Below are 21,783 nucleotides of genomic sequence, written 5' to 3'. Positions count from 1 at the left end.
TCAGCTATACTACTCCTGAGCATATGCCTGAAAGATGCTCAACCACATGCTCTTAGCATGTTCAACTATGCTCTTAGCAGCTTTATTCATAATACTCAGAAACTGGAAACAAACTAGGTGCTCCTCAATGAAAGAATGGATAAAGAAAATGAGGGATATTTATATAATGATGTATATCCACTGTTCTTCTATTAAAAACAAAGACATCACGTAATTTGCAGGTAAATGGACGGAACTGGAAAGGATCATCCTGAGCGAGGTAACCCAGTCTCGGGAAGATACTCATGGTATATACTCACTTATACGTGATATTAGCCATAAAGTATAGGATAACCATGCTACCATCCACAGACCGAAAGAAGCTAAGTATTAAGGTGAACCTAAGGGAGAATGCTTGAATCTCACTCAGAAGAGAAAACAAAAATCACATCTGAAGTAGATGGAGGAAGGGAACTGGGTGGGAGAGGGGGTAGAGAGGGAAATTAGGGTGGGCATTAATTATGGGGAAGGCAAGGAATGGGGGGGAGAGAACAGAAATCAATGGGTGGGCATCTCTGGAACAGGGGAGGCTCCAGGGCATCTATGGGGGAGACCTAGTTGAGACTCTTAGCAGTGGGGGATATGGAGTCTGAAGTCACCATCTCCTGTAGCCAGCAGGGACTCCCAGTGGAGGGAGGGACCACTAACAAACCCATAAAACCTTAGACCCAAAATTTATCTTGCCTATAAGAAATATAAATATTAAGATAGAGCAGAGACGGAAGGGATGGCAGACCAATGATTAGCCCAACTTGATACCCAGCCCATGGGAGAGAGCCAACCCCTGACACTATTAATGATACTCTGCTTGCTTACAGACAGAATCCTAGCATAACTGTCTTCTATCTTCATCCAGCAGCTAATGGAAACAGAGAGACCCACAGTGAAACAAGAGGCCAAGCTCGGGGACTTTTGTAAGCAGTGATTGTGAGGCAGAAGGATCAAGGATAGCACAAGAAGATATATCAAGTAAAATACACTGGATCTATGGGGGTTCACAGAAATGGAACCACCAACCAAAGAGCATGCATGAGCTGGACTTAGGCCCCCTACACATACGTAGCAGATGTGCAATTTGCTTGTCATGTGTGTCCCCTAACAATGGAAGAAGGGCCCATCTCTGACTCTACTGTCTGCCTTTGGATCCCTTTCCGCTAGCTTAGCTACCTTGTCTGGCCTCAGTGGGAGAGGATGCCCTTAGCTCTGCTGCAACTTGATGTGTCAGGGTGGATTGGTACCCATAAGGGTCCTTCCCTTTTTGAGAAGAATGGGAAGGGGACAGGAAAGGGAGCCTAAGGTCGAGACTGAGAGGAAAGGAAGGAGGGGCCTGAGATCAGACTGTAAAGTGATGAAATCAATACATGGAAGGAAAGAAAGAAAGAAAGAAAGAAAGAAAGAAAGAAAGAAAGAAAGAAAGAAAGAAAGAAAGGAAGGAAGGAAGGAAGGAAGGAAGGAAGGAAGGAAGGAAGGAAGGAAGGAAGGAAGGAAGGAAGAAAGGTATCAATAAAATGACTTCTAATGATATTCTGCTGTACTCATTGATCAGTACCTTATTCAGTCATCATCAGAGAAGCTTCCTCCTGAAGCAGATGAAAACAAATACAGAGACCAACACCAAACATTATGCTGAAAGAGCGTCCTTGGAGTACACAGCTCTAAATATGATAGCTCCATCAAATCTGTTGCCTCAGAGCTCAGGGAATCCTGTGGAAGGGGAACTGAAAAGAATATATGAACTAGAGGAGATCAAAGACCCCAGGAACACAGGGCTATTTAAATCAACTGAACAAGGCTTATAGGAACTCACAGAGACTGAAGCCGCAATCAAAGAACTTACACTGGTCTGAACTAGCTCCTATATGCTTCCAGCTTAATATTATTTATTGCCCTTTTATTTTATTTTTTCATTTATTTATTTATTTACTTTACATCCTGATCAAAGCTTATTCCAAGTCCATCCCTCTCACTCTCCTTCCTCCATTCCCCCCTCCCTTTCTCCTCAGAGAAGGAGAGACCTCCCATGGATATCAACCAGCTTTGGCATATCAAGTTACAGTAGGACTAGGTGCATCTTCTGTTAGGGCTAGACAAGATCATCCAGTTAAGAGAGTGGGATCCAAAGGCAGGCAACAGAGTCAGAGACAACCACTGCTCCAGTTGTTAGGGGATCCAAACGAAGACCAAGCTTCACATCTGTTACATGTGTGTAGGGAGCTCAGGTCCAATCTATACTTTTGGTTGAAGGTTCAGGCTCTGTGAGCCCCCATGGCCCAGGTAAGCTGATTCTGTAGGTTTTCTTGTGGTGTCCTTGACCTCTCGGGCTTCCACTATCCTTTCTCCCACCTTTTCACAAGATTTGGGGAGCTCAGCCTATTGTTTGGCTGTGGGGGTCTCTGCATCTGTCTCCATCAGCTGCCAGGTAAAACCTCTCAAAGGACAGTTATGCTAGGCTCCTGTCTGCAAGCATAGCAGAGTGTTATTAACAGTGTCAGGAGTTTGGCTCTTTCTCATGGTATAGGTCTCAAGCTAGGCCCATCATTGGTTATCCATTTCCTCAATTTCTACTCCATTTTTATCCCTGTGCATCTTGTAAGCAGGACAATTTGTGGCCCAACGGTTTTGCAGGTAGCTTGGTGTCCCCCTCCATTGGAAGTCTTCCCTGGTTACAAGAGGTGGCCACTTAAGGTTCCCTATCCTCTATTGCTAGGAGTCTTATCTAAGGCCACCATCACAGATTCCTTGGAGGTTCCCTTGTCCTAGATTTCTAGTCCCAGAGATGGCCCCCACCAGTCCCACTTCTCTCTTCCTCCATCCTCTCCACACTCCATCCCTCCTGTTCTCCTCCCCACCCCCTCTCCCATACAGTTCCCTCCATACATCCACCTCCAGTATCTATGTTAGTTCCCTTTCTGATCAAGATTCAAGCATTCTCCCTTGGACTCTCCCTATTACTTACTTTCTTTCGGTGTGGATTGTAGCATGGTCATTCCGTATATTTTTATGGGATTCCTGAGTGTGAGAATGAGTAATTTTCTGATTCTTATGCCTCTTTGGGCTCTTTTTCTTCTCTTGGGTTGCCTGGTTCACTCTTAAAGTGAAGCCTTTCGCTTTTTTTTTATTATATTTTCTTTTGTCATGTTTGGTTGCTATCTCGTAGAAGCCTGTTCTTTTCTAATGAGAGACAGAAAGGGAGTGGAACTGGAGGGGAGAGGAAATGGGGAAGAACTGAGAAGAGTAAAGGGAGGAGGAAAGTATAAGCAGGATATTGTATGAGAAGATAATCTATTTCCAATAAAATAAAAAGGGGAAAAAAGAATGTGGAAAAACTGTGGTATGCATGTTTCCCACTTAGAAAGGCTTGTACATCTTATCGTGTTTATCAAGCTTTTCTGAGGGTAAGTCTTAATAAATCAGTTTACAACATCTACTATAAACATGAATTACATACATGCAACTTAAATTAGTGCCACAGCCACAGCACACTAAAGCTACATTTTCTCCCTTGGGTAAATGGAAGCTGGGTCTTGATGCCACATGCCACAGGGCAAGTATCTTATATCATCAGCCCAAGGAAAGAGCTAAGTTCAAAATCATGGTTTGTACTGAATGCATAGTGCTCTCACACCATGACAAAATAGAAAATCTGTAAGTTAAGCTGTAATTAAGTTCATCTGTGAATCTACACAAGAACAACAACTGCGTAACAAGAGACATTAGGTAGATTTAATCAAGTGAAAATAGCAAGAAACTGTTGCAAAATATATAACTTCTAACATGAACAATGAAGAAAGAAATGCTTTCCATTTCATACATAAGTGCAAACAGAATAAATAAGCAAGGCACAAGTAACCTAATAGGAAAGAAATTTCTCTGTGTTGAGAGCTGTCAGAACACAGTTCAGGAATGGAGTCAATGAGGAGAATTCTACTTATGAGAAAACACCAAAAAAAAAAAAAAATAGACAAGAGTCTTGTGATCTCAGTTTCTTCAAAACACAAAATAGTTTTAGGGATGTGTTTTTGTGCTCCTTACAGGTGTAGTGTGTAGGAGTGAGTTGATTTCAGGTCTATTCATTACTTGGCTATTGTGTTTTTTCATATCTCTATGAAAAAAACATAGTTTTGTCATGTGTGACTTGCCCTCAAATTATAAATTGTCTAATGCTCTGAATAAAGTTCTCTACTGCATGAAACTTTTTTTCTACTTCATTTATAAGTCATAGGACCTACCCTCTAAATGGGTGACAGAGAGCTTGCAGAAGAGTACAAATAGCTAACAATGTATGAAGAGATGCAGATTAGGAGGAGGTGTCACTTTATGAGCATCTGACTGAAAACAAGCCAAAGCAGAGGTTCTAAGTAACAGGAGTCTCATACACAGGCAAAATGGTCCTTCTTCTAGAGGTCAATCAGTTCTGCGTTTTTAGATGTACAGTGTGTGTGGTCCTCTTCCCTGACCTCCTGCATATGTGAGCTAATGTTTAGTGCATCATTGTTTATAAAAAGTAAAGGTGAAGAATAGCTAAAATGATCCCGAGCAAGTAGAAAAGTGAATGAGCTACCACAGGTACAGATTGTGTGAGCTAAAAGTAAAGCAGATGTTTTACATCTACATTGTATCTGCTATGGGACTACCTCCATGATAGAACCAATGGAAAGTGATACAAAGCAAATATAAAATACACACAGCCATCACAATTTGTCAGCTGGATGAGCAAATAGCCCCAAAGTCTGATGAAACACGCCTTTCTGGGCAAAGCTTAGTGACTATACAAGACACTCAAGTCTAGAATCTTCTGTGCAATGTGAGGTCTACAGGTAATAAGACTGTACACTGTTATGATGTGCCTCCTTGAACCTAAAGCCCTCAAGGACCTGTTTCAGGTAACAGACATGCTGATGACTTTACCTTTGTACCGTTTTTCTTACATCTGTCTCATAACTTTGTATTGTAGACTTTCTAAACATATACAATAAAATTTCTTTTTTAAAAACACTTTTAAGTACATAGAAAGAGTTAGGACATGGCTCTGCTGGTAGGGTGTGTGCTTGTCTTATAGGGGATAGAACCTGAATTCAGTTTGTAGAGCACACACCATCAAGCCATCCTACTTGGGGAGCTCCAGCTTAGCCTGATCAGTGAGGTTTTGACATGCAGCTAAGAGTGTGGAAAGACTGGGTCGACATACTTCCCACTGAGAGAAGCCCTTATCTCTCACAGTGTCTGTCAAGCTTTTCTGGTATGAAGTATTTCAATAACTTAGCTTACAACATCTACATACACCCAACTTACCAAGCACCGTAGCTCAGCCATAGCACACGAGACTGTCCCAGCTACTTGCTCTCACTGAGAAAGCCTGTCTCAGAAAAGGTGAGTGGTGCCCGATGAACAATACTTGTGCTTGTCTTCAGCCCTTCACACCCACAGCCCTCCCTACAGAACAAACAAAAAAAAACAAATAAATAAATAGCATGTAGAAAATCTGCAGCTGGAGACGGCAATCGATGAAGTACCTGCCATGCAGCATGAGCACATGAGTCAAAAAGCTGGTGTGTACATGCCTGTCATCCCCAGCACTAGACAGGTAAAGACAAGAGGATCCCTGGGGTTGGTTGGGCAGCAGGTCTAACCAAACACTGAGTCTCAGGGCCAGTAAAGGACCCTGTCTCAAAAGCTAAGGTGGAAATTCCCTGAGGAAGACACTTGGGGTTGACCTCTGGCCTCCATTCACACAATATGAACACATGCACACACACATACATCGAAAGCTTCCCTTAGTGAATGAGAACAGGTGACTTGCAAAGAGGATAAATCAATATTCTTTTTGTTTGTTTGATTTTTTTTTTTTACGGAATGCTTTTTATATTCTACTTATATACAAAAAAATAAGATGGTTTAAAATGAGATGAGTATGAGTTAGTTGTTTCACATGATTATGGAAAAATAGAAGAAAAGATTTAATCAAGTTTAAAAGACTTTCTGACATTAACCTTCAACTAATTGCCACATAACCGAGCCTCTGGTTCTTCAACCAAAGCCAATGTGGGTTTTAAGTCAAACCTTATAGGCTCCATTGTCCCTGAGGTAGCCAACTGTACAAATCCCAGGCCAGAAATAAATTCTACATTATTATATGTTTAAAATCACCCACAGAAGGAAAACTAATTTGTGGTTTTATAAAAGGTACATAAAAATATAATTCTAGTGTTCATAAGTAAAAGTGTATTGGAATACTTCCATCTCGACCCACTTTCACACGTTGATGGTGCTTTGGTGTCATTACAGCCCAAGTAGCTGAGACCCTGTGTGATCTACAATGTTCAAGAAATTGCTACCCCTTTATGGGGACAAAGTGTTGATCTGCCGCAGGTCACCTTTCTGCGTTAGTGCCTTATTTTGGGTAGGGGTTAGATCAAGGTTGGCATTAAAAACTTGTATTCACATTCTCTGTTGGTGATGAAGACACCAAAGACCCTAAGCAGCTATTTTTAAGTTACAAATGCGGCAAGCACTCCTCAGTGCTCACACTGCCTTCTCATCTTCCCATGCTCAACTCTTCTTTTCTGTGTCTTTTTAACACAGAGGGGAGTTGTCTCTGAGGGAGATCATAAGCAACTATCAGCTTTATCACTGCACTTCCTAAATTATCCACCCTCAGAGGGACGCTCAGCAGAGACCTCGGTGACCACCCCAGGCATCACCACACAATGTACAGTGATGACAGAGTACCTGGAGCATCCTGCAGTAAATAGCTCTACCAACAGGGACTTCAGATACTCTAATGAAACCCAGGAGTCCCCTCCACTTCTAAGTCAGGTATGTGTGCATAAAATTTGGTTAAGAAGTAACCCACAGACCCTCCTCAACCTAAAGGTGTCCATCCATCTGAGGTTTAAAAGCTCTGTTCTACAGAACTGTTAATACAGGTTCCTAAGCCAGGGTCTCCCCACAGAATGGAAAAGCAGGAGGGAGCTGGACAGTACCTAGTAAAGAATAAGAAACTTCTGCTCACCAGTCACAGTCACCTGTCACTTCTCTGTTTTGGCTTCTGCCCTGCCTTTGTAGATTACAGAGAGAGAGGAAAAATGGGAGGGGGGGCAGGGAACTGAGATGATTTGGTATGGATAAAGATGTTCATTGCAAACTATGTTAAGATATTATGAAAAGGATTATTAATTTTTAGCCAACAGGTAAAAAGCTGTGAGTGTTGATGGTACCAGTATGTCTCAAGCCAGGTGTGTGTCTGCAAGGACAGAGAAAGAGCTCCCCAACTTGCATCCAGAGATACACTGTAAGAACAAAAAGAATGCACTCTCCTGTGCACTTTATAGGCATTATTCTATCTCTAACACGCTCATTTTAAAACAAGACTCTCAGACTACTCCAACCAGAATAAACTTGTAGACATACTATCATGGCTGTTCTTGGTTGACAACTCGACTATATCTGAAATTAACTAAAAGCCAAACTGCTGGGCATACCCACAAGAGATATGTTTGTTCTTGACTTAATCACTTGAGGTGGGGAAAAATACCCCTTAAATATAAGCCTCATCTTCTGGTGTCAGCCTATATAAAGTCCATTCCTTCACTGGTATTAGTGTCCACTTCTTTTGGATTCAGACATATACTGAAAACCAGCTCAGACATCCAGCCTGGTGAACTGAACAGCTACTGGATTCTTGGACTTTCTGCCAGGAAATAGTCATACGTGGACTAGCTGGACCACAGCCTGTAAGCCACTCTAATACATCCTACTTTTATATATCTAGACTCATTCTAGCAGCTCTGTTTCTCTAGAGAACCCTGAATGATACGTATGTACAAGGTCACCACTGATGATTACAAAGTTGCAAACCAATGTCTCTTCAAAATGTTTCAAAAATCCTCAAGTGTTATCAAAATTCTACCAGAAAGAATCCAGTAATACAAAAAAATTAAAATTCTATACTATAACCCAGTGGGATTTATCCTAGGAATACAAGACTTGTCTAATACTTGAAAACCAGCAGAATGCACTATCGTAAAAAGAACCAACTGTTTTAAAATGTATAGATAAAAGGTAGTAAGCAGGACTTAACCCTTTTAATGAAACACACACACACACACACACACACAAAATCCAGAAATTAGAATGGAGTTTCAACTTGATGAAGCTGTATAGAAAATTTTCTAACAGTATACCCAACCACAAAAAAGTGGCTTGCTTTCCCTGAAGATCAGCTAGAAGACAAGAGTCCTCCTACCTCTTAACCATTAGGGCAAGCTAGCACGAAGCAACCTGGGAAGCTATGCCTGCCTGGCAGCCCTGGACACCATGTGTGCACTGCTGTCTCATTCCAGACCTCACTGGTACCCTGATCCAGAATCAGTGCACCTCCCTCTCAGTGAAAAATGTGGAGACAAACAGGAGAGGACAGCCTGTCAAAGTAACAGGTGTTGCAGGTGGAGCAGAAGAGCCCAGTCTGCGGCCCTGGGAGCAGTAGTCACCCTGGTCAATTAGGGCAACGGGACAGAAATGGCATAGCTGCCTCAAAGTACTGATCAACGGGCTTTGAGTGGGCCAAGAGGGGAGGGTGTTGCCAGAATATCAGTAAAAATGTTTCTAATGCAGCAACCTTCAGCGCTGTGTGGAGAACTGGGCTGAATTGATGAGAGGAGCATTCCCCCACATAGAAATGCCTGCCAATATTTTCTCATTTAGATCTGGACTCCAATCTGGGATCAGTCTTGTAGTTGGATCGCCCATGAAGAGAAATTCTAAAGCAGTTAGGAAAAACATGTTTCAATTTGGGCACAATTTGCAGCTGGAAATGGAGAACCAATATCAGACTAGACTTCCATCCTGTCCAGCCTGCCTTCCTTTCAGTCTTTATACATTGTTATTCTGGTTTGAGGCTGTGCTGGAAAGACAGCTGTCTTATACAGGTTGCAGTTCAATGAGTTTGTAAATACCAGGCCTTCTGAGGGATTTAATACTGAGAGAACTAAGGTAACTGAGCAATTCTGAAACAGGCAGTTTTTAACTTCTGGGGTACAGGAATTCAAGAGAAATTAGCCACTGTGCAAGTCATATACCAGATGAATAGATGACATTGTGTCTGTGGTGGACCCTGTTGATGTTAAGAAGATGGAAGAAGTAAAAAGTGGACTTTTTAGGATGCCTAAAATATCAGAAAGCCAAGGTGTCCCTTGCTTGTAGTTGCTGTAAACTATACTATAAATAAAAACTGAGGATTTTGCTCTGAGAGAGAGGCTCATTGGCACCTTGGTTTTTGCAGCCTACCTGTTCAATGATAGAAGCTGGACTAAAGAAAGGACTCGAGAAACTACATGATGTGATAATTTAAGATGTTGATCAGCAGAAAAGAAACAGTGAGCAGCAGAACCTTCCATGTCAGTGTGAAAGTCTTTCTTTGCTCTAATTCTGACAAATAGAAGAGTATGTACAGACTGCATTGTTTGTCTCACTTTCCAGATGCTCATTGTTTTCTTGAACAGTCAGATGTCTGACAGTGTTATCTTGGGGAAGATGAGCAAATGTGATGTTTCTTCACAAGATCTTACCTGCCTGACCTACAGATCTGAGAAGCCAAGCAAGAATAGTAAACTGAATACAGAACAGTTTGTGGAAATCTTACCCAAAGTTGGTTGTTCAGCTAAAACTTGGGTAGTGGGAAGAAAAGGTCTCACTTTTCTATTTCATCCTAAACTTTTACTGGAGAGTAAAGCCAGAAAAAAAAATTAATAGCAAAGCAACAATAAGCTTAAGCAAGTTACAGAATTTAAATAAGGTACATATTTAAAAAGCAATTGCCCTACTATAAGTTAACAATGAACAACTCAGAAGCAAAATTAAGGAAACAGTTTCGTTCACAAAACTACCAAAGAGAATAAAAATACTTCCAGACACATTTGTTAAGAAAAATACAGTATTTATATACTAAACACTAGATAACATTATTGCCCTGGTTTATTTTCTAATGACGTACAAACAAACAACAAAAATAAAACAACTTGGGGAGAGTTTCTGACTTTTATTTCAATATCACAGTCTATCTCACAAAGTCAGGGAAAGATCCTAGTCAGGAACAGGCAGGGACTGAAGCAGAGGCCATGCTGTTATTGGTTTGGTTCCCATGACTTGATCAGCTTGCTTTTCTCTACAACTCAGGACTACCTGGTCAGGAGTGGCACTGCCTGAAGTGGATTGGGCCTCTCACATCAACGAGAATCAAGAAATTTCCCCCACAGACTTTGTTATAAGCCAATATGAAGGAAGCATTTTCTAAATTGACATTTCCTCTTCCCAGATGACCCTGCCTTATGTCAAGCTGACAAAAAAAAAACAAAAAAAAAACAAAAACAAAAAACAAAAAAACAACTAACTATACAATTATTGAACAATGAAAGAAATCTAAATAAATGAAAATACACACTATGCTCACAAATGTGAAACTGTAATAAGATTCCTCAAATTTATTTATAGATTCAGTGTGTCCTGTCAAAATACTGGCCACATACCTAAGAGTGGATGAAGAATACCAACCATACTTGATGAATTAAAAATTAAAACAGTACCAGAGTTGGATAGGTACAGAAGTAGGAGTAGGGGTGGAATGAGATGGGGAGTGATGAATATAATCAAAGTACAGTTATGCAATTCTCAAAGAACTAATGAAAGCATAAGGTGAAATAGCAGCTATCTTTCTAAAAAATGATATATTAGCCCTAATGTTCATAAGGAAATGCAAGGACATCATTATAGTCAAAACAAACTTGGAAGAAGAGCAATGAAGTTAGAAGACATTTACCTTTTGCCTACAAATTTGTTACAGTGGATCAGTGATGAAAACTATATGGCATTTACATAAAAATAAACACATCAATCAATGGAATACAACTGAGTGTCTAAAAAGCCTTTATATTTACAAAAGGTACTAAGATAATTCACTGGGGCAAGAATATTCCTTTCAACAAAATGATGTTAGAACAAGTGATTATTACTACAAAAAAGAATGAAGCTGAATCTTTATTTCATGACACACACAAAAAATGTTCAAACCACCTAAGACCTATATATGGAACCTCTAAAATCATAAAACTTTGAAAAAATCATATTTATTTGAATGATTTTTTTCATAAATACATCACTAAAATCAGAAGAAAAATAACTTGGGACTTAGCGAAAATTTAAAATTTGTCTGTTTCATATAGTCTATGAAGTAAACTATAGAACCCCCATAAGACGAGTATTTGTAGATCAAATATTTGGTAACTGTTAGCATGTGAAGAACATGTAATTAAGGGTTATCTCTCAACAATAAAAAAAGACACCAACAGAGCCAAAGAACCTGGGCCCAGGGGGTCCTGCAGAGACCAATGCTCCAACCAAGCACCATGCATGGAGAGAACCTAGACCCCCTGCTCAGATGTAGCCCATAGGCAGCTCAGCCTCCAAGTGGCTGGCTCTTTGATCACCTCCCCCTGGGGGGTGCAACCTTGCCAGGCCACAGAGGAAGACAATGCAACCTGTCCTGATGAGACCTGATAGGCTAGGGTCAGATGGAAGGGGAGGAGGACCTCCCCTATCAGTGGACTAGTGGAGAGGCATTAGGGGAGAAGAAAGAGGGAGGGTGGAACTGGGAGAAGACAAGGGAGGGGGTTACAACAGGGATACAAAGGGAATAAATTGTAATAAATAATAAACAAATTAAAATTTTTAAAAATTTATGTTAAAAAAAAAAGCACCAGTTTCTAAAATGAACTAGGGAACTGGCTATGGTAGTGTATGCCTATAGTCCCAGCACTTGAGAGGCAGAGGCAAGAGGAACAGGAATTCAAGGCCAAGCACATACAAAGAACTGCTCCAAGAAGGCATTGGTTGCCAAATAAAAATCCCAGTGCCACAAAGTTGTTGGTCAGGAGTCTAACGGAGACCCCCTCCCCCAAACTATGCATACTAGTGCCACTGCTCTTGGTTTATGAACTGACCTTGGTGCTAAGACTCTATGCTGAAGATAATGCATATGTTGGTCTCAGGACACGGAGAAATCAAGTTGTTGCTGACCAGGAAGCTTCCCACCTGGAAGCCAGCCATCTCAGCAGGATGTTGCAGGAAGTTGTCAGTGGTCTTACCACGTTGTGAAACCTGTGAGTTGCAATAATGACAGAGGTGGCAAGATGAATTCATGCGTGCAATAGTGGCGTCAATGTTTAAAGGAGTAACCAACTGTTTTCTGTCTTCAGGGCCCACTCCACAGAAGGAAACACACACCTGGCACTGGAAATGTGGCCTACAATCCATGGTCAGCAAATGCTGGAGGTGAACTACTGGTATTATCTTGCTAAATAAGCACAGTATTAAATTGCCCCCAAATTATTATCACTCTAGTTACAGAGAACAGCTTTCAGACCTCAGAAGAATAGTTTCTTTGGGTAGCCAATTGTTCTCAGCACAAAAATTCACAGCTAGCCAAAAGTGCAGAGAATAAGCGTTTGTGTAGTGGTCAGCCACAAATTGAGATATCTATAATGCATACCCACACACTAATGCGTGTGCGGGCACACACACGTGCGCACACCAGGGCTCAGAAACCACTGTGGAAGAGAGTGTGGAAAGGTTGTAAGAGTCAGATGTTGAGAAAGATTGAAGTGAAAAACATTGTCTTATGACATGAACGGACTGCTCCACTCGTGTCACACAGCAGCTGTGGTTACCTGTGTGAGAACTACACAAGATCTTCCAGTCAACACTCTAGCCCCTGACCCTCAATAAGGAGTTACTGACTCGAGAGGGCCGGGGGCAGTCACTTTTCTTTAAAGGTGTGGCCCCTGGTAGGTCACTCGCATGCCAGTAGGTGGATTCACAGATGAGTACATAGGTAGCACAAACTGTACTCTTGGCGTTTTTACGAAAACAGAAAGAAGACACAAAGTTTGGAGGGGGGGTAGGGAATTTTTGTGAAAGGAATTGGGGGAAGGGATGACTGTTAGATGCGATCAAAACACATTTGTATGCATTTACGAAATTCTCTAAGAATTAATAAAAAGTATATTAAAATAATCATGAGCCATAAAGGAATGCCTAATCTGAACTTCATACCAGGTAAAAAGTTAGAATCGAAATGTCAAGTAACTCATGCTGGTAAATTGTAAAGAAATTGGAAACTTCATATTGATGCTATTGTTCAATGTTGTAACTATCTGAGAAATAATTCCTCAGAAATATATGGCTACCAAAACTTGTGCCTGATTACCATATAACCGATAACTTTCCCTCTCAGAGACTATACCCTCAGAGAAGTGAGAACATAATTGCACACAAAACTTTGTACACAGCAGCATTATCAGTGATAGCAAAATGTGAAAGCAACTCAAATGTCCACTGATTGGTGAATGGGTGACCAGAACATGGTACGTTCATACAACAGTATATTGCTTTACCATAAAGAGAATGACTATCTGATGCGTGAATTTTGAATGATGATGCTAAACAGAAGCAGTCACAGAGGCCACGTGCTATGTGAGTACATGCAGAGGCAGAGTGGAAAGCGCCATCAAGACAAAAAGAAAGAGATGGTGGTTTCCAGAAGTTTAGAAAAAATGGGACCATTGTATGATCGTTAACGAATATGGAGATTTTTATAAATGGTAATGAAGTCAGCTTGTGCTGATGATTGAACAATGTGTTGTGAATGTATTGTAAAAAAAAAAAAAAAAAAAAAAAAAACTGAATTTTGTGCTTTAAGCTGAATTGTTATGCTATGTGAACCAAGCATCAGCGGAATTCTCCCCTCCACACACAGTATGGGCAAGAGGAGCTTTCTGGCTTCAGCAGAGGAAACTCTTGTCTAACCAGCCCTACACAGCATGTTAGAATGGTAGTGCTTCACAGCACTTGGAGCTGAGAAAGATGATGGGATGTTCCATAAGGGAAGGACGCTGTGAAGAGCAACCACAATGATGAAATGGAAAACCCAATGGAAGAACTGGGGCTGCCTGTCACACATCACACTGGGGAGCCACACCTCCCCCAGAGGGAGCATCTGTACCATGAGGCATCATTTTGAAAAGTGGGGATTAGCATGCTCATGAATGCATACAGAACTCTCACCTCTGTTCACCCCACATCTACTGTTAAGAAACAATGCTTTCTGGAGTCCACACACAGCCACTTGGAACTTAAGCTTTCAGAACTGTGAGATAGATAAGCCCATTTGACTTACAGGTTAGCATGTTTCAGGTAATTCCTTAAGAAAATGGGGACCCACTTGGACACTGAGCTACCATGGGCTACATCTGTGCAGGGATTCTAGGTTATCTCCATACATGATTCTTGTTTGGAGTATCAGTCTCACAAAAGACCCCTGTGCCCAGATTTTTTGGTTCTGTTGTTCTCCTCATGGAGCTCCTGTCCCCTCCAGGTCTTACTATCTCCCGCTTCTTTCATAAAACTCCCTGCACTCTGACATGAACTCATGGGCTGGCTCTTTGATCACCTCCACCTTAGGGGGGAGCAGCCTTACCAGTCCACAGAGCAAAACAATGCAGACAGTCCTGATGAGACCCGATAGACTAGGGTCAGATGGAAGGGGAGGAGGACCTCCCCTATCATTGGACTGGGGGAGGGGCATAGGAGAAGAAGAGGGAGGGAGCGTAGGTGTGGGAGGGGTGGGAGAGGGGGTTACAGCTGGGATACAAAGTGAATAAACTGTAATTAAAAAAGATAAAAGAAAAATAAAAAAAAGAAAATGAAAAGCTAACAAGTAGAGAGTAACTTCTATCAAGTTCAATTTTGCTCATCTGTGCATGAAGTGGTGCCAACACTTCCTCTTAGGACTGTGGAGAAATGGAGCAGATACACTTGGAGCTGTTGTTGTGTGACAGACTTTTCGTGGGAACACACGTACGCACTTTCATGCATGCATGCACACACACATGCACACGTTCTCACCCCAGGTAGGGAGCTCACAACAGACCAGAGTACAGACAGTGCCAAAGCCTTGGTGAACCAATGAGTTCTATTGGGGTTATTTACAGGAATACGGTTGAAGGGTTACTTACAGGAGCAGAAATGACACAAAGACTCAGAGGCATCACCACGGCCTACCCAGCATGGTCAGTTTCAGGGACCACCTGGAGCTATTTTGAGTTGCTTGCTTCCTATCTTAATGAGCTGCTCTGCATGACCCAGTGTTTCAGTCTCTTGGAGACACTGCTGCTCACCAGCCCCTGAGTCCGCACAGCCTATGCTCAGTAAATGTAGAGGCCTGATGTGCAGCTGCTGCCCTGTGCCTTGGTCCATTGGCTGGCCACTTCTGTCTTCCATGTTTCCACTATCAGCCTCTGCAAATGATTGAATTTCTGCTTCCTCCGTGTTTCTCCAAGGGATTTCGTTCCTTGTGTCTTCCTACAGAGCCCAGCTCTCTCAGGCTCAGTGTCACATTAGGTGAAGAATCCATGCTGGTGATTCCTGGAAGCTACCACTCAGATTGAGTTTGGTTAGGACCACTCAGCGGGTAAGAGAGGAAGAGGGTATCACTGATAGGAGACAGGGAGTAAGAGGCACAAAGCTATCCCCATTTACCCCCAACTCTGAGTAGATCAACAGTCTCCAGTTTTCTCAGGAAACAGGGATGTTTGGACTAAAGGATGTCGGGAGCAGAGGCAGCCTGGTGAAGCACAGCCATGAACTATTTTTAACTGTCTATTCTGTTCTCCCAGGCCTTTAAAGAGTGGTTCAAATACATCTTTCAAATAGAACTGCTCTCCTTTGAAAGGAGTTGTGGTCTTTTAATGGCAGCATTGAGAGGTGTAAAACCAGGCTCTCTAGTTCCCTACCTGCAAAGATTCTTTGGGTAACTCAAAATGGGATTCACCCCCTGGCTCTAAAGATTCCTGTAGTTAGCACCAAAGCCAAGAGAGCAAGAGCTGAGCTATAGAAGTCGTCCATAGGAGGCTCCAACAAAGATGGCCTTCACAGGGGCAAAAAGGATAGCTCTTCATCTCCAGGAAGGCTGGAGAAGAGCCACAGCCTTGCTTGACTAGACTATTAGTGGGTGGGTGGAGGACACACTGAAAAAACACCCAGAGTAAACTTTGAGTTCTTGTTCTCATCAGGACCTCCTCCATTCTCAGTGGTTCTTATTCCAAGGCTAAGCATTCCTCCAACTTTCCACAAGCTGGAAGTCTTTCTACTACTAGAAGTTGGCATTTGCTGAATACCTGTGCTCCAGGTGCCCCGTAGAGCCCCCAGCTAAAAAAGTGGTAGAGTGAGGAATTGGCTCCAGGTTTGTGTGTGGCAAACCTTCTAAACGCTGTGATCTGTTCTCTCCCATACTTTGCACCTTCCTGTCTAGAGGGGAGAACTGTACCTCCACCCCTCCCACCTGGGACAGGTGGTTCTAGAAGGAGATATGAGTTTCCCCCCTCCCCCCAACAATCAGGCTATTCTACTCCCCTACTAAGCCTTAGTCCATGCTACAGAGGTTTCTCCGCTTCTTATTAGAAGAGTGAAAAGGAGGTGAAAGCTGAGGAGGAGGCAGAAGGAGCATGCCCTTTATGTGATTCTCTCTAGGGGTAAAGCTAGCGCCTACAGAGTGCTGGACAGCAGATCCATGTAGCTCACCAGAGACAGCAGCAAGGAAAACCACACAAGCTGTATGTACACTCTTCTCACTATTCAGACTTGTTTTCAAGCAAAAGGACAGTAAGAGTTATTTGTGTGCCTGGCCCCATCTTCGGCCTCTTTGTCTTTACAGTATGCTGTCTGGATGTAGGATGGAGCAAGCTGAACTGCAGTGCCACAACATGAACAGGGATGTGCCTGAAGTTGCAGACAGGCTGGACTGATCTCAGGAGAAAATGCCAGGGGCACAATAGGGTTAGTAAGACAGGAAAGAACTCAGCAGCAATGACCAGAATAGACTAAGGTGAAAACTCAAAGCAGGCTCCCAGGACCTGCTAGGGAACTCTGCTCCCTACCTCTACCCCAAAACCAGCAACTTCCAAGGCCTTGAGCCTAGTGAAGGACAAGAGTTCTTTGCCTGGGTATAAAGCCCACCCTTTTCATTTTCAAAAAGCTTTTACAGGCATTAGCTAATTTATTTTGTTCCACCCAGCTTGACACCACACCAGAGCTGCGCATGGAGAAAGAGATGTGTCAACGTGTCAGCAATATCAATAGATCCAGGAAATCAGCCACCAGTGAGCACAGCCTGCAGTCAGGGATAGTGATGGAAAGGGTAGGAGATCATGGCATGGTAAGTGAGGGGACAGGCAAGGAGCTCCCTCCTGTGTTCTTACTCTGCTTTCCTCCATGGAAGCCTCTGGGCCTGCTGGAGTTTTACGTTCTGTATCTCCTTAATGTCTACATATTGAAGGCTCAGTCACACCGTTGGTGGCAGTGGTTCAAGCTCTAGGAATGGGCTCTAGTGGGAGGTTCTTGCATCTCTGGTGTCACAATCTTGACTGTGAACTTGATTGCCTCAGGAGTCAATTCAGAGATTTGCCTGTGGGTGGATCTTAATGGCACCTCCAGAATTAACTAAGGGGACAAAGAACTCCCCAGAGTAAGCACTTGATCTTAGCCAAAAGGTGCAGAAGAGATGGACTTCCCAAGGTGGCTAAGTCTCATCCAGATAGTTAAAGGCTTGACCAGCACAAAAGGACTGAGTAAGCAGGAACCCCTTGTATCTACAGTGAGGACATTGGTCTTTTCCTACCTTTGAACTCAAGCTGAAAACTCAGTTCTTCTTTGGTTTCAAGTCTGCCATCTTCAGTACCTCCAAGTGGGTTTCAGTTTCCAAGTTTATGTATCAGTCCTTCATCTCTTTCTTTCTCTCTCTCTCTCTCTCTCTCTCTCTCTCTCTCTCTCTCTCTCTCTCACACACACACACACACACACACACACACACACATACACACAAGATGTAGTAGAAAACCCTGATTAGTATAACCTCTAAGTATGTCCAGGCTGGCGTTGTGTTGGAGGAGATGGCTGAAAAAAAAAAAAATCCCACCAAACCCTCAAAAGTGTTAAAAGAATAACAGTGACCTCATGATGCATGATTAAGTCATAAAGGAAGCTGAAAATAACTGCAGAGCTGGGTGTTGGTTAGATCTTTAGTGAGGTTATATGCTACATGAAGAACCACAACACAAGGTTGTACTTTCAGAGGTTAGGAATGAGTCAGCATCTTGGTAAAATACTAGCATTGCTCCCCTGTGGGAGCAAAGCCTGCTTTGAAATGAAACACATGAAGCTATGTGTGATGGTTCATATATGTAATACAATTTCAGTACTGGGGAGGCAAAAGTAGGAGGATCATGAGTTTCAGGCCACCCTGTACTACATCAGATCATCCTAACTCAAAAACAAAAACAAAACCCTAAACAATTAGAGGAAGGAGAGGATGATGGGGGAGAGGAAGCAGAAGCATGTTTTACGCATAACATGGAATCTGTTGAATGGATTTCTAAGAGAAAATCAGGACAGAATTTTCCCATGGCCATAATCCTACAGTTTGCCTCCTTCACTTACTTTTACATCCTATTTCTTTCATTTTTAAAGACAACATGATCACTTTTCTAAACCAGTAACCACTTCCATGCACCATGATTTTTAAGTAAATGATGTCATTCTGTTATACAGATAAATCCCAACTTCTTTAGCAAATTCCTATCTGGAGGCTTTCAGATTTCCTCTAATTTTTCACTGTTAAACAGCACTGTGGTGAAAAGGCTTGTGCTCAAATTAACATTTCCACATTCTTGATCATTTCCTTGAAATACATTGCCAAATGTGGAATTGCTAACTCAAGTCTTAAAAACCCACAGCTCGGTGGGGTGGTGGTACCCAAGAGGTACCCAAAACTCGTGAGTTTTGAGTTTAGTCTGGACAACAAAGGAAGAGAGCCTGTCTGAGAAAACAAAACAAAAAACAAAAACAAACAAACAAACAAGAAAAAAAATTAACCAGTTTGAGAATGTTGGATGCTATAGCTATGCCTCTTTGGTGAGTAGCTGGTGTCCCCAATCCTCACAGTGAGGAGATAAGCCCATTACCATGTCCTCATTCACACTACAGCACATATTTCTTTCTTGGTCGGTGCATGAATTCTTAGCAGGAGAATATCAAAGAGGTTTCGTGAATGAAGTAGCAAGTGAGTTGGCCCTTGACGAAATGGTATGATTTCAATCAGTGCAGAGATGGACAAGAAATTTAGCACAGCAGCGTAGGGTCCATTGCTGTTTTTGAAGAATCCAAAATCTAGATGTAGGGAAGTGTCAGATTCCTAGATAACATACAGGAAGGATGGGCTAAAAAGACAGGCTAGAATGGGATCGAAGAGAGTCTTGAATGGCATCTTAAGAAACTTAAATCTTAGTCTGCAGCAATTGGAAGCCATTAGCAGTTTCTGAGCAGGGGAGCGATGTGTTTTTGCATGCTATCCTGAGGGTGCCAAGAACCTGCCAGAAGGTTGTGAAGTGGCAGGAGTAGGTTTCATAGTTTTGACAGTAACCAGGAGACGTGTCTATTTTCCTGAGTCTGGCATGACACTGAGGGTGCAGTACTTCGCTAGTGTTTCAACATGCTTCCTATTAAGAGGACAAAACCCCATCGGAACAAATCAAAAGGGGGCAAGAAGAACAAATGAATGCAGAGCAAGCAGCACAGAAGGCAGCCGGGCCCACAAGCAGCATTTGATAATTCATCTTACTCCTTATTTCTCTCATCAATATTTTATGTCACTAGGAAACTCCAGCCTCATTTTCTGGTAATGAATTTATCATGAGACTAAGAGTAAGTTGCTGAAGCAGATGCCTGGGGAAGCCGGGTAGGAAGACAGCTCCCAGCCTCAGCTTGCTGGCTCTGCCACCCTAGGGCAGACGCTACAAGACCCAGCAAAAGCAGAGGGAGGGGCCTAGCCTTGTACAAGGGGCTTCATCTATGTGGAGCACTGAGTCCTCAAATAAACCCTCTTCAAAAATGCCTTCCCTCCCTAGGGGGCTGAGTAGTACTGGAGGGAGGTTAGTCAACACCACTGATTAATCACCCACTGGGCCAAGAACCTTGTAATGGAACTGGGGAAAATTAGAGTATTCTAATATAGGCCCTTGTCCTCACAAAATTAGCTGTCTTTGTCCACATTCCAACATCTAGCAGAGAGCTTGAAGAGTAGGTTCTCAAAACTCCAGCAGCTGTCCCTTAAGGACTCTGGTGTCTAATTTCAGCTCTAACTCTGAGTTGTGTGTAACTGGCATAAATCACTTAGAACAGCCTAGCTCGAGAAATCAAATTTTACAAATGGGAAAATAAAACTGGCCACTGACATGTACATGACACTTACATCATGTGTTTCCAAAGTATTCAATTCATCTCCACAACAATACTGGGCTATATGCCCTTGTTACTTATGTTTAAAGATAAAGATGTTTACATCTAGATAGATAGAATTTTGCCCCAGCTCATGAGCTAGCTTTGAATCCAAGGCTCTTGGTGTGATAATCACCATCCTCTACCATCTGTATCACCTGTTAGAAAGAACTGTTACTACATGTAATCAAAAAAGGAAAATGTAATTCCATTCAAGTTGGCTTAAGGAATAACAGCATTTACTGCTTCACAGAAAAGCCAAGGTATATTGTTAATTTTGAGTACAGTTTGATCAAGGTCACACAGGACACACCAGGACGAGGTTTCCCTCTCCCTCAGCTGCCTTCTCATAGAGGAGCTAACCTCTCAGACAAGAATAGGAGAAAGAATGACACCAATCCCATGAAGGGCCATTGGCACTATTGGTTCTCTGTCCAAGCCAAGCGAGGACACTAAGGACCTCTGACCTCCACCTTAGGAGCTACATCACTATAGAATTCTGTTATTAAAGAACACAGACTCAAGTATGTGAAAAATAAAAGGTATTTTAATTCCTGGTCTCACTGAAGAAATAAATCTGCTCTCATTGAGAAAGTTGAAATAAAATTAGAATTTATCTACAGCATTCTTTGGTGCAAACTAATTAATTACCTAAGTAGAATTTTTAAAGTAAGATAATTTCAGACACCCATAACACATGACACATAACCTCAGGGAAACACAGGCAAAAGTCACTGCTGAAGGCAAGGGGGATAATACTACTTCATTTTCCTCATTTAAAAATTAGTTTTAGTAATTCCCTCGTGTTCTACTTCCCCATACGGTAGCCTCTGTTATCTATTGCATATGTAAAATTCATTATTGCAAGGTAGCATTACTGCAGATAATGCAACTTCGGAAAGTTGTAAATATCCTGCAAACAATTCCAACTCATTCTAGAACCGGAAATTATATCCCCCACTTCTCATTAAATTTCTGATGAACTAATAAATGATTGATAGGCATTTTGCAACAATGTTTTGTAGAACATGCCCATGGGGATGCTGACTGCTATAACCAGGCCGAACACTGGCTTAAAGACTAAGTGTTGAGGATTATAGTCCTGGATTTCTCAAAAGCTGTTCGCTAGAGGTGGCCAGGATCCCAGGAACAGTTATAGGCGCAGACCCCTAGTTCAGGTCCCTCCCACTTCAAAGCCGATCTCTCCTAGGCTGCAAGGTTTAAGTTTCCTCACCAGCCCCATGGCCAGCTCATCAAAAATCTAACCTCTCCAAAGAAAGTTAAAGCTGCCAGAGAAAAGCCTTTCACAGAAACCAAGCTCTGGTTCCAGCCCCATGCAACTTCATTGCTAGAATCCATCTTATC

At 42.2% G+C, this 21,783-nt stretch overlaps 1 pseudogene; it reads left to right on the top strand.

Annotated features, from left to right (window-relative positions):
- The first annotated feature begins 2,304 nt into the window (after positions 1-2,304).
- LOC110566661 (ADP-ribosylation factor-like protein 4A) lies at positions 2,305-9,388 on the top strand (annotated as a pseudogene).
- Positions 9,389-21,783: the final 12,395 nt, after the last annotated feature.

The sequence above is a fragment of the Meriones unguiculatus genome, chromosome 1 (genome assembly GCF_030254825.1).
Source record: "Meriones unguiculatus strain TT.TT164.6M chromosome 1, Bangor_MerUng_6.1, whole genome shotgun sequence".
Lineage (NCBI taxonomy): Eukaryota > Metazoa > Chordata > Mammalia > Rodentia > Muridae > Meriones > Meriones unguiculatus.
This window is presented reverse-complemented; position numbering and strand designations above follow the sequence as displayed.